The sequence below is a fragment of the Salvelinus alpinus genome, chromosome 14, assembly GCF_045679555.1.
Source record: "Salvelinus alpinus chromosome 14, SLU_Salpinus.1, whole genome shotgun sequence".
In the NCBI taxonomy this organism is placed as follows: Eukaryota; Metazoa; Chordata; class Actinopteri; order Salmoniformes; family Salmonidae; genus Salvelinus; species Salvelinus alpinus.
The window spans coordinates 17,940,782-17,953,924 of record NC_092099.1 but is presented as its reverse complement, the minus strand read 5'-3'; the positions used below and the strand labels follow the sequence as shown (position 1 = coordinate 17,953,924).

At 38.2% G+C, this 13,143-nt stretch overlaps 1 protein-coding gene across 1 annotated transcript in view; it reads right to left on the bottom strand.

The window, feature by feature from the left end:
- Positions 1–13,143, bottom strand: part of bmpr2b (bone morphogenetic protein receptor, type II b (serine/threonine kinase)) — a 164,820-nt gene that overhangs the window by 89,738 nt on the left and 61,939 nt on the right. The window lies entirely within an intron of this gene.

The following is a 13,143-nucleotide window of genomic DNA, read 5'->3' as shown; positions in this document are numbered from 1 at the left end:
CGAATTTTGTTTGTGTATGCATTTTCTACTACGTTCAATACATTTAGATGTAGTTAATCACCTACTACGTTCAATACATTTTTGAATATTGTTGAATTCTGTGATTACGTCTGTGTTCTCCGCAACGCAGATTTTATAGGGCCCGTTTATAGGCTAGATCCAACACAGCTTTATATAACTATAGATCCAACACAGCTTTATATAACTATAGATCCAACACAGCTTTATATAACTATAGATCCAACACAGCTTTATATAACTATAGATCCAACAACACAGCTTTATATAACTATAGATCCAACAACACAGCTTTATATAACTATAGATCCAACAACACAGCTTTATATAACTATAGATCCAACACAGCTTTATATAACTATAGATCCAACAACACAGCTTTATATAACTATAGATCCTACAACACAGCTTTATATAACTATAGATCCAACAACACAGCTTTATATAACTATAGATCCAACAACACAGCTTTATATAACCATAGATCCAACAACACAACTTTATATAACTATAGATCCAACAACACAGCTTTATATAACTATAGATCCTACACAGCTTTATATAACAATAGATCCAACACAGCTTTATATAACCATAGATCCAACAACACAACTTTATATAACAATAGATCCAACACAGCTTTATATAACCATAGATCCAACAACACAACTTTATATAACTATAGATCCAACAACACAGCTTTATATAACCATAGATCCAACAACACAACTTTATATAACTATAGATCCAACAACACAGCTTTATATAACCATAGATCCAACAACACAACTTTATATAACTATAGATCCAACACAGCTTTATATAACTATAGATCCAACACAGCTTTATATAACTATAGATCCAACAACACAGCTTTATATAACTATAGATCCAACACAGCTTTATATAACTATAGATCCAACAACACGGCTTTATATAACTATAGATCCAACAACACAGCTTTATATAACTATAGATCCAACAACACAGCTTTATATAACTATAGATCCAACAACACAGCTTTATATAACTATAGATCCAACAACACAGCTTTATATAACTATAGATCCAACAACACAGCTTTATATAACCATAGATCCAACAACACAGCTTTATATAACAATAGATCCAACACAGCTTTATATAACTATAGATCCAACAACACAACTTTATATAACTATAGATCCAACAACACAGCTTTATATAACTATAGATCCAACACAGCTTTATATAACTATAGATCCAACAACACAGCTTTTTTCTTTATGGGGTATTGTGTGTAGATTGATGAGGGATTGTATTTATTTAATCCATTTTAGAATAAGGCTGTAACAAAACAAAATGACCCTTTGGAGTTAGAAAGCTCTTTTGCAACATGGCAGGGTTGACCTCACTTCCTGTTTCTGAATCAACAGTCATTTCATAAGAGATGAAAACAGAATACATGGCAGGATTGACCTCACTTCCTGTTTCTGAATCAACAGTCATTTCATAAGAGATGAAAACAGAATACATGGCAGGATTGACCTTACTTCCTGTTTCTGAATCAACAGTCATTTAATAAGAGATGAAAACAGAATACATTGGGGGGATTTCATAGGTTTATCATAGTTGTTATATACGTGGTTGTAATATAGTTGTACTACAGTTCATGTCAATGGATTTCTATAATGTATCTTTGGTGTGTCCTAGGTTCCTGGAGTACGGTGAATATAAAGGCCATCTATATGGGACCAGTATTGATGCTGTCAGAGACGTGATAGACAATGGGAGGATGTGTGTTATTGACATTGAGCCACATGTAAGTTATATTCCTATACTCCTGTATCTACAGGAAGGTTTTAACACTACTCCTGTATCTATAGGAAGGTTTTAACATTACTGCTGTATCTACAGGAGTAGTGTTAAAACCTTCCTGTAGATACAGGAGTAATGTTAAAACCTTCCTGTAGATACAGGAGTAATGTTAAAACCTTCCTATAGTTACAGCAGTAGTGTTAAAACCTTCCTATAGATACAGGAGTAATGTTAAAACAGGTTTTAACATTACTCCTGTATCTATAGGAATGTTTTAACATTACTCCTGTATCTACAGGAAGGTTTTAACACTACTGCTGTAACTATAGGAAGGTTTTAACATTACTCCTGTATCTACAGGAAGGTTTTAACATTACTCCTGTATCTACAGGAAGGTTTTAACACTACTCCTGTATCTACAGGAAGGTTTTAACACTACTCCTGTATCTACAGGAAGGTTTTAACATTACTCCTGTATCTACAGGAAGGTTTTAACATTACTCCTGTATCTACAGGAAGGTTTTAACATTACTCCTGTATCTACAGGAAGGTTTTAACATTACTCCTGTATCTATAGGAAGGTTTTAACACTACTCCTGTATCTACAGGAAGGTTTTAACATTACTGCTGTAACTACAGGAAGGTTTTAACATTACTCCTGTATCTACAGGAAGGTTTTAACACTACTCCTGTATCTATAGGAAGGTTTTAACACTACTCCTGTATCTACAGGAAGGTTTTAACACTACTCCTGTATCTATAGGAAGGTTTTAACATTACTGCTGTATCTACAGGAAGGTTTTAACATTACTCCTGTATCTATAGGAAGGTTTTAACATTACTCCTGTATCTATAGGAAGGTTTTAACATTACTCCTGTATCTATAGGAAGGTTTTAACATTACTCCTGTATCTACAGGAAGGTTTTAACATTACTCCTGTATCTATAGGAAGGTTTTAACATTACTCCTGTATCTATAGGAAGGTTTTAACATTACTCCTGTATCTATAGGAAGGTTTTAACATTACTGCTGTATCTACAGGAAGGTTTTAACATTACTCCTGTATCTATAGGAAGGTTTTAACATTACTCCTGTATCTATAGGAAGGTTTTAACATTACTCCTGTATCTACAGGAAGGTTTTAACATTACTCCTGTATCTACAGGAAGGTTTTAACATTACTCCTGTATCTACAGGAAGGTTTTAACATTACTCCTGTATCTACAGGAAGGTTTTAACACTACTCCTGTATCTACAGGAAGGTTTTAACACTACTCCTGTATCTACAGGAAGGTTTTAACATTACTCCTGTATCTACAGGAAGGTTTTAACACTACTCCTGTATCTACAGGAAGGTTTTAACACTACTGCTGTAACTATAGGAAGGTTTTAACATTACTCCTGTATCTACAGGAAGGTTTTAACATTACTCCTGTATCTACAGAAAGGTTTTAACATTACTCCTGTATCTACAGGAAGGTTTTAACACTACTCCTGTATCTACAGGAAGGTTTTAACACTACTCCTGTATCTACAGGAAGGTTTTAACATTACTCCTGTATCTACAGGAAGGTTTTAACATTACTCCTGTATCTACAGGAAGGTTTTAACATTACTCCTGTATCTACAGGAAGGTTTTAACATTACTCCTGTATCTATAGGAAGGTTTTAACACTACTCCTGTATCTACAGGAAGGTTTTAACATTACTGCTGTAACTACAGGAAGGTTTTAACATTACTCCTGTATCTACAGGAAGGTTTTAACACTACTCCTGTATCTATAGGAAGGTTTTAACACTACTCCTGTATCTACAGGAAGGTTTTAACATTACTGCTGTAACTATAGGAAGGTTTTAACATTACTGCTGTAACTACAGGAAGGTTTTAACATTACTCCTGTATCTACAGGAAGGTTTTAACATTACTCCTGTATCTACAGGAAGGTTTTAACATTACTCCTGTATCTATAGGAAGGTTTTAACATTACTCCTGTATCTATAGGAAGGTTTTAACATTACTCCTGTATCTATAGGAAGGTTTTAACATTACTCCTGTATCTACAGGAAGGTTTTAACATTACTCCTGTATCTACAGGAATGTTTTAACATTACTCCTGTATCTATAGGAAGGTTTTAACATTACTCCTGTATCTATAGGAAGGTTTTAACATTACTCCTGTATCTATAGGAAGGTTTTAACATTACTCCTGTATCTACAGGAAGGTTTTAACATTACTCCTGTATCTACAGGAAGGTTTTAACATTACTCCTGTATCTATAGGAATGTTTTAACATTACTCCTGTATCTATAGGAAGGTTTTAACATTATTCCTGTATCTACAGGAAGGTTTTAACATTACTCCTGTATCTATAGGAAGGTTTTAACATTACTCCTGTATCTATAGGAAGGTTTTAACATTACTCCTGTATCTATAGGAAGGTTTTAACATTACTGCTGTATCTACAGGAAGGTTTTAACATTACTCCTGTATCTATAGGAAGGTTTTAACATTACTCCTGTATCTATAGGAAGGTTTTAACATTACTGCTGTATCTACAGGAAGGTTTTAACATTACTCCTGTATCTACAGGAAGGTTTTAACATTACTCCTGTATCTATAGGAAGGTTTTAACATTACTCCTGTATCTATAGGAAGGTTTTAACATTACTCCTGTATCTATAGGAAGGTTTTAACATTACTCCTGTATCTACAGGAAGGTTTTAACATTACTCCTGTATCTACAGGAAGGTTTTAACATTACTCCTGTATCTACAGGAAGGTTTTAACATTACTCCTGTATCTACAGGAAGGTTTTAACATTACTCCTGTATCTACAGGAAGGTTTTAACATTACTCCTGTATCTACAGGAAGGTTTTAACACTACTCCTGTATCTACAGGAAGGTTTTAACATTACTCCTGTATCTACAGGAAGGTTTTAACACTACTGCTGTAACTATAGGAAGGTTTTAACATTACTCCTGTATCTACAGGAAGGTTTTAACATTACTCCTGTATCTACAGGAAGGTTTTAACACTACTCCTGTATCTACAGGAAGGTTTTAACACTACTCCTGTATCTACAGGAAGGTTTTAACACTACTCCTGTATCTACAGGAAGGTTTTAACATTACTCCTGTATCTACAGGAAGGTTTTAACATTACTCCTGTATCTACAGGAAGGTTTTAACATTACTCCTGTATCTACAGGAAGGTTTTAACATTACTCCTGTATCTATAGGAAGGTTTTAACACTACTCCTGTATCTACAGGAAGGTTTTAACATTACTGCTGTAACTATAGGAAGGTTTTAACATTACTCCTGTATCTACAGGAAGGTTTTAACACTACTCCTGTATCTACAGGAAGGTTTTAACATTACTGCTGTAACTATAGGAAGGTTTTAACATTACTGCTGTAACTACAGGAAGGTTTTAACATTACTCCTGTATCTACAGGAAGGTTTTAACATTACTGCTGTATCTACAGGAAGGTTTTAACATTACTGCTGTATCTACAGGAAGGTTTTAACATTACTGCTGTATCTACAGGAAGGTTTTAACATTACTGCTGTATCTACAGGAAGGTTTTAACATTACTGCTGTATCTACAGGAAGGTTTTAACATTACTGCTGTATCTACAGGAAGGTTTTAACATTACTGCTGTATCTACAGGAAGGTTTTAACATTACTGCTGTATCTACAGGCAGGTTTTAACATTACTGCTGTATCTACAGGAAGGTTTTAACATTACTGCTGTATCTACAGGAAGGTTTTAACATTACTGCTGTATCTACAGGAAGGTTTTAACATTACTGCTGTATCTACAGGAAGGTTTTAACATTACTCCTGTATCTATAGGAAGGTTTTAACATTACTCCTGTATCTACAGGAAGGTTTTAACATTACTCCTGTATCTACAGGAAGGTTTTAACATTACTCCTGTATCTACAGGAAGGTTTTAACATTACTCCTGTATCTATAGGAAGGTTTTAACATTACTCCTGTATCTATAGGAAGGTTTTAACATTACTCCTGTATCTACAGGAAGGTTTTAACATTACTCCTGTATCTACAGGAAGGTTTTAACATTACTCCTGTATCTATAGGAAGGTTTTAACACTACTCCTGTATCTACAGGAAGGTTTTAACATTACTGCTGTATCTACAGGAAGGTTTTAACACTACTCCTGTATCTACAGGAAGGTTTTAACATTACTGCTGTAACTATAGGAAGGTTTTAACATTACTGCTGTAACTACAGGAAGGTTTTAACATTACTCCTGTATCTACAGGAAGGTTTTAACATTACTCCTGTATCTACAGGAAGGTTTTAACATTACTGCTGTATCTACAGGAAGGTTTTAACATTACTGCTGTATCTACAGGAAGGTTTTAACATTACTGCTGTATCTACAGGCAGGTTTTAACATTACTGCTGTATCTACAGGAAGGTTTTAACATTACTGCTGTATCTACAGGAAGGTTTTAACATTACTGCTGTATCTACAGGAAGGTTTTAACATTACTGCTGTATCTACAGGAAGGTTTTAACATTACTGCTGTATCTACAGGCAGGTTTTAACATTACTGCTGTATCTACAGGAAGGTTTTAACATTACTGCTGTATCTACAGGAAGGTTTTAACATTACTGCTGTATCTACAGGAAGGTTTTAACATTACTGCTGTATCTACAGGAAGGTTTTAACATTACTCCTGTATCTATAGGAAGGTTTTAACATTACTCCTGTATCTACAGGAAGGTTTTAACATTACTCCTGTATCTACAGGAAGGTTTTAACATTACTCCTGTATCTACAGGAAGGTTTTAACATTACTCCTGTATCTATAGGAAGGTTTTAACATTACTCCTGTATCTATAGGAAGGTTTTAACATTACTCCTGTATCTATAGGAAGGTTTTAACATTATTCCTGTATCTATAGGAAGGTTTTAACATTACTCCTGTATCTACAGGAAGGTTTTAACATTACTCCTGTATCTACAGGAAGGTTTTAACACTACTCCTGTATCTATAGGAAGGTTTTAACATTACTCCTGTATCTACAGGAAGGTTTTAACACTACTCCTGTATCTATAGGAAGGTTTTTACACTACCGATATCACAGCAGGGAAAATGATTCATTGTGGATTTGTTAACACTAAACAGTAATGTCAACTTTATAATGGGTTGGTTTAAAATTAAGTTGCTCATACAGTTGAAGTCGGAAGTTTACATACACCTTAGACAAATATATTTAAACTCAGTTTTTCACAATTCCTGACATTTAATCCTAGTAAAAATTCCCTGTTTTAGATCAGTTAGGATCACCACTTTATTTTAAGAATGTGAAATGTCAGAATAATAGTAGAGAGAATGATTTATTTCAGCTTTAATTTCTTTCATCACATTCCCAGTGGGTCAGAAGTTTGTGTGTAGATTGAAGAGGACATTTTATTTTATTGAATCCATTTTAGAATAAAACTGTAACGTAACAAAATTTGGAAAAAGGGAAGGGGTCTGAATACTTTCTGAATAAACTGTATATATTATACATATTATATATATATACACTGTATATATTATAGGTACTTAGTTTTCTTAGTTGTATTAGTACAGTAGTTGTTATTAGTTGTAGGTATTTTAGTAAAACAACTGTTTAATGCAGTTACTGTACGTTTCCGTTTATTATTATTATTATTATAATAATACAGACTTAGTTTATATCTTAATGAATTAAGTCACTGAGCTAATGACCGCCAGGCTGTGTGTCTCTGCCTGTCCTCTCCTATCATGAACACAAACTAGCTTTAATTGGCAAACATCACATTTCAGAGGAATGGACTTGTCTTTTCACCTCCTCCTCGATGGTTAAATCACCAGATTAAAGGGAAGAGATAGGATGATGAATGGCAGGAGCTTGGTGCAGAGCAGGTGATTTAGACGGCATCCCAAATGGCACCCTATTCCCTATATAGTGCACTACTTTAGACCAGAGCCCTATTCCCTATATAGTGCACTACTTTAGACCAGGACCCTATTCCCTATATAGTGCACTACTTTAGACCAGAACCCTATTCCCTATATAGTGCACTACTTTAGACCAGAACCCTATTCCCTATATAGTGCACTACTTTTGACCAGAACCCTATTCCCTATATAGTGCACTACTTTTGACCAGAACCCTATTCCCTATATAGTGCACTACTTTTGACGAGAACCCTATTCCCTATATAGTGTACTTTAGACCAGAACCCTATTCCCTATATAGTGCACTACTTTTGACCAGAACCCTATATAGTGCACTACTTTTGACCAGAACCCTATTCCCTATATAGTGCACTACTTTTGACCAGAACCCTATTCCCTATATAGTGCACTACTTTTGACCAGAACCCTATTCCCTATATAGTGCACTACTTTTGACCAGAACCCTATTCCCTATATAGTGCACTACTTTTCACCAGAACCCTATTCCCTATATAGTGCACTACTTTTGACCAGAACCCTATTCCCTATATAGTGCACTACTTTTCACCAGAACCCTATTCCCTATATAGTGCACTACTTTTGACCAGAACCCTATTCCCTATATAGTGCACTACTTTTGACCAGAACCCTATTCCCTATATAGTGTACTTTAGACCAGAACCCTATTCCCTATATAGTGTACTACTTTAGACCAGAACCCTATATAGGGAATAGGGTGCCATTGACACACACCTTGTCTTTTTGGACAAAACCAGGTTAATCTGAATGGAGTCGTGACTCGAGGTAAAAACCCCAGACTTTAGGCCTTGGGTTCCTTTTTAATATTCCTGACCTGCAAACACAGCTAGACCTCGTCCGTCCGCCCGCCCGCCCGCCCGCCCGCCCGCCCGCCCGCCCGCCTGCCTGCCTGCCTGTCTGCCTTCCTGTCTGCCTTCCTGTCTGCCTTCCTGTCTGCCTTCCTGTCTGCCTTCCTGTCTGCCTTCCTGTCTGCCTGCCTGTCTGCCTGCCTGCAACCCAGAACAATATGGCTGTCGCCACATTGTGTTGGAGGACTATTCATCAAACCAGCATTCTGACTATTTAGGATGCAGAAAGTGAACCTGTTTTTACATGGAACAGAGCAGGGAAGGGCAAGACAGACACATAACTACTTCCTACTGACTCAGACACAACCATTGATTCCTCAGGATGCCCATTTCTCACAGTATTACCAGTAGTGTTGTTCTGTTAGACTCCATCAGGCAGTATTACCCAGTAGTGTTGTTCTGTTAGACTCCATCAGGCAGTATTACCCAGTAGTGTTGTTCTGTTAGACTCCATCAGGCAGTATTACCCAGTAGTGTTGTTCTGTTAGACTCCATCAGGCAGTATTACCCAGTAGTGTTGTTCTGTTAGACTCCATCAGGCAGTATTACCCAGTAGTGTTGTTCTGTTAGACTCCATCAGGCAGTATTACTCAGTAGTGTTGTTCTGTTAGACTCCATCAGGCAGTATTACCCAGTAGTGTTGTTCTGTTAGACTCCATCAGGCAGTATTACTCAGTAGTGTTGTTCTGTTAGACTCCATCAGGCAGTATTACCCAGTAGTGTTGTTCTGTTAGACTCCATCAGGCAGTATTACTCAGTAGTGTTGTTCTGTTAGACTCCATCAGGCAGTATTACTCAGTAGTGTTGTTCTGTTAGACTCCATCAGGCAGTATTACCCAGTAGTGTTGTTCTGTTAGACTCCATCAGGCAGTATTACTCAGTAGTGTTGTTCTGTTAGACTCCATCAGGCAGTATTACCCAGTAGTGTTGTTCTGTTAGACTCCATCAGGCAGTATTACCCAGTAGTGTTGTTCTGTTAGACTCCATCAGGCAGTATTACCCAGTAGTGTTGTTCTGTTAGACTCCATCAGGCAGTATTACCCAGTAGTGTTGTTCTGTTAGACTCCATCAGGCAGTATTACCCAGTAGTGTTGTTCTGTTAGACTCCATCAGGCAGTATTACCCAGTAGTGTTGTTCTGTTAGACTCCATCAGGCAGTATTACCAGTAGTGTTGTTCTGTTAGACTCCATCAGGCAGTATTACCCAGTAGTGTTGTTCTGTTAGACTCCATCAGGCAGTATTACCCAGTAGTGTTGTTCTGTTAGACTCCATCAGGCAGTATTACTCAGTAGTGTTGTTCTGTTAGACTCCATCAGGCAGTATTACTCAGTAGTGTTGTTCTGTTAGACTCCATCAGGCAGTATTACCCAGTAGTGTTGTTCTGTTAGACTCCATCAGGCAGTATTACCCAGTAGTGTTGTTCTGTTAGACTCCATCAGGCAGTATTACTCAGTAGTGTTGTTCTGTTAGACTCCATCAGGCAGTATTACTCAGTAGTGTTGTTCTGTTAGACTCCATCAGGCAGTATTACCCAGTAGTGTTGTTCTGATAGACTCCATCAGGCAGTATTACCCAGTAGTGTTGTTCTATTAGACTCCATCAGGCAGTATTACCCAGTAGTGTTGTTCTGTTAGACTCCATCAGGCAGTATTACTCAGTAGTGTTGTTCTGTTAGACTCCATCAGGCAGTATTACTCAGTAGTGTTGTTCTGTTAGACTCCATCAGGCAGTATTACCCAGTAGTGTTGTTCTGTTAGACTCCATCAGGCAGTATTACTCAGTAGTGTTGTTCTGTTAGACTCCATCAGGCAGTATTACTCAGTAGTGTTGTTCTGTTAGACTCCATCAGGCAGTATTACCCAGTAGTGTTGTTCTGTTAGACTCCATCAGGCAGTATTACCAGTAGTGTTGTTCTGTTAGACTCCATCAGGCAGTATTACCCAGTAGTGTTGTTCTGTTAGACTCCATCAGGCAGTATTACCAGTAGTGTTGTTCTGTTAGACTCCATCAGGCAGTATTACTCAGTAGTGTTGTTCTGTTAGACTCCATCAGGCAGTATTACTCAATAGTGTTGTTCTGTTAGACTCCATCAGGCAGTATTACTCAGTAGTGTTGTTCTGTTAGACTCCATCAGGCAGTATTACCCAGTAGTGTTGTTCTGTTAGACTCCATCAGGCAGTATTACCCAGTAGTGTTGTTCTGTTAGACTCCATCAGGCAGTATTACTCAGTAGTGTTGTTCTGTTAGACTCCATCAGGCAGTATTACTCAGTAGTGTTGTTCTGTTAGACTCCATCAGGCAGTATTACTCAGTAGTGTTGTTCTGTTAGACTCCATCAGGCAGTATTACCCAGTAGTGTTGTTCTGTTAGACTCCATCAGGCAGTATTACCCAGTAGTGTTGTTCTGTTAGACTCCATCAGGCAGTATTACCCAGTAGTGTTGTTCTGTTAGACTCCATCAGGCAGTATTAACCAGTAGTGTTGTTCTGTTAGACTCCATCAGGCAGTATTACCCAGTAGTGTTGTTCTGTTAGACTCCATCAGGCAGTATTACTCAGTAGTGTTGTTCTGTTAGACTCCATCAGGCAGTATTACTCAGTAGTGTTGTTCTGTTAGACTCCATCAGGCAGTATTACCCAGTAGTGTTGTTCTGATAGACTCCATCAGGCAGTATTACCCAGTAGTGTTGTTCTGTTAGACTCCATCAGGCAGTATTACCCAGTAGTGTTGTTCTGTTAGACTCCATCAGGCAGTATTACCCAGTAGTGTTGTTCTGTTAGACTCCATCAGGCAGTATTACCCAGTAGTGTTGTTCTGTTAGACTCCATCAGGCAGTATTACCCAGTAGTGTTGTTCTGTTAGACTCCATCAGGCAGTATTACCCAGTAGTGTTGTTCTGTTAGACTCCATCAGGCAGTATTAACCAGTAGTGTTGTTCTGTTAGACTCCATCAGGCAGTATTACCCAGTAGTGTTGTTCTGTTAGACTCCATCAGGCAGTATTACCCAGTAGTGTTGTTCTGTTAGACTCCATCAGGCAGTATTACCCAGTAGTGTTGTTCTGTTAGACTCCATCAGGCAGTATTACCCAGTAGTGTTGTTCTGTTAGACTCCATCAGGCAGTATTACCCAGTAGTGTTGTTCTGTTAGACTCCATCAGGCAGTATTACCCAGTAGTGTTGTTCTGTTAGACTCCATCAGGCAGTATTACCCAGTAGTGTTGTTCTGTTAGACTCCATCAGGCAGTATTACCCAGTAGTGTTGTTCTGTTAGACTCCATCAGGCAGTATTACCCAGTAGTGTTGTTCTGTTAGACTCCATCAGGCAGTATTAACCAGTAGTGTTGTTCTGTTAGACTCCATCAGGCAGTATTACCCAGTAGTGTTGTTCTGTTAGACTCCATCAGGCAGTATTACCCAGTAGTGTTGTTCTATTAGACTCCATCAGGCAGTATTACCCAGTAGTGTTGTTCTGTTAGACTCCATCAGGCAGTATTACTCAGTAGTGTTGTTCTGATAGACTCCATCAGGCAGTATTACCCAGTAGTGTTGTTCTGTTAGACTCCATCAGGCAGTATTACCCAGTAGTGTTGTTCTGTTAGACTCCATCAGGCAGTATTACTCAGTAGTGTTGTTCTGATAGACTCCATCAGGCAGTATTACCCAGTAGTGTTGTTCTGTTAGACACCATCAGGCAGTATTACTCAGTAGTGTTGTTCTGTTAGACTCCATCAGGCAGTATTACCCAGTAGTGTTGTTCTGTTAGACTCCATCAGGCAGTATTACTCAGTAGTGTTGTTCTGTTAGACTCCATCAGGCAGTATTACCAGTAGTGTTGTTCTGTTAGACTCCATCAGGCAGTATTACCCAGTAGTGTTGTTCTGTTAGACTCCATCAGGCAGTGTGTCTCCGTAGTGTTGTTGGGGAGTGAGAGAGAGTGCAGGGAGAAACGGAGGGAGAAGCGGAGCCAGGTTCTGTGTGGAGGCCACCAGCACCCTCCAGGTTCTCCCGTCTCTCTCTCTAGTCTGTCTCTCTAGTCTCTCTCTCTCTCTGCAGCAGCTCTACGGAGACGGGCATTGTGCTGCCAAGCAGACTCCCTGGGTAGGTCTATAGAAACCCAGCATAAAGCTACCACACTGACCCTCACACCGAAAAGAACCAGCACACAACCCTCCACAATGAGTTCTACCTGGCTAGGAAACTCACCTGAACCAAGAAGTCCCACTAAATATGCAGAATTATTAAACAAATTAACAGGATTAGAAAGATATCCCACAGCATGATGTCAGAGGCTGATGTAAACAGACCAATACACAGTATGATGTCAGAGGCTGATGTAAACAGACCAATACACAGCATGATGTCAGATGCTGATGTAAACAGACCAATACACAGCGTGATGTCAGAGGCTGATGTAAACAGACCAATCAATACACAGCATGATGTCAGAGGCTGATGTAAACAGACCA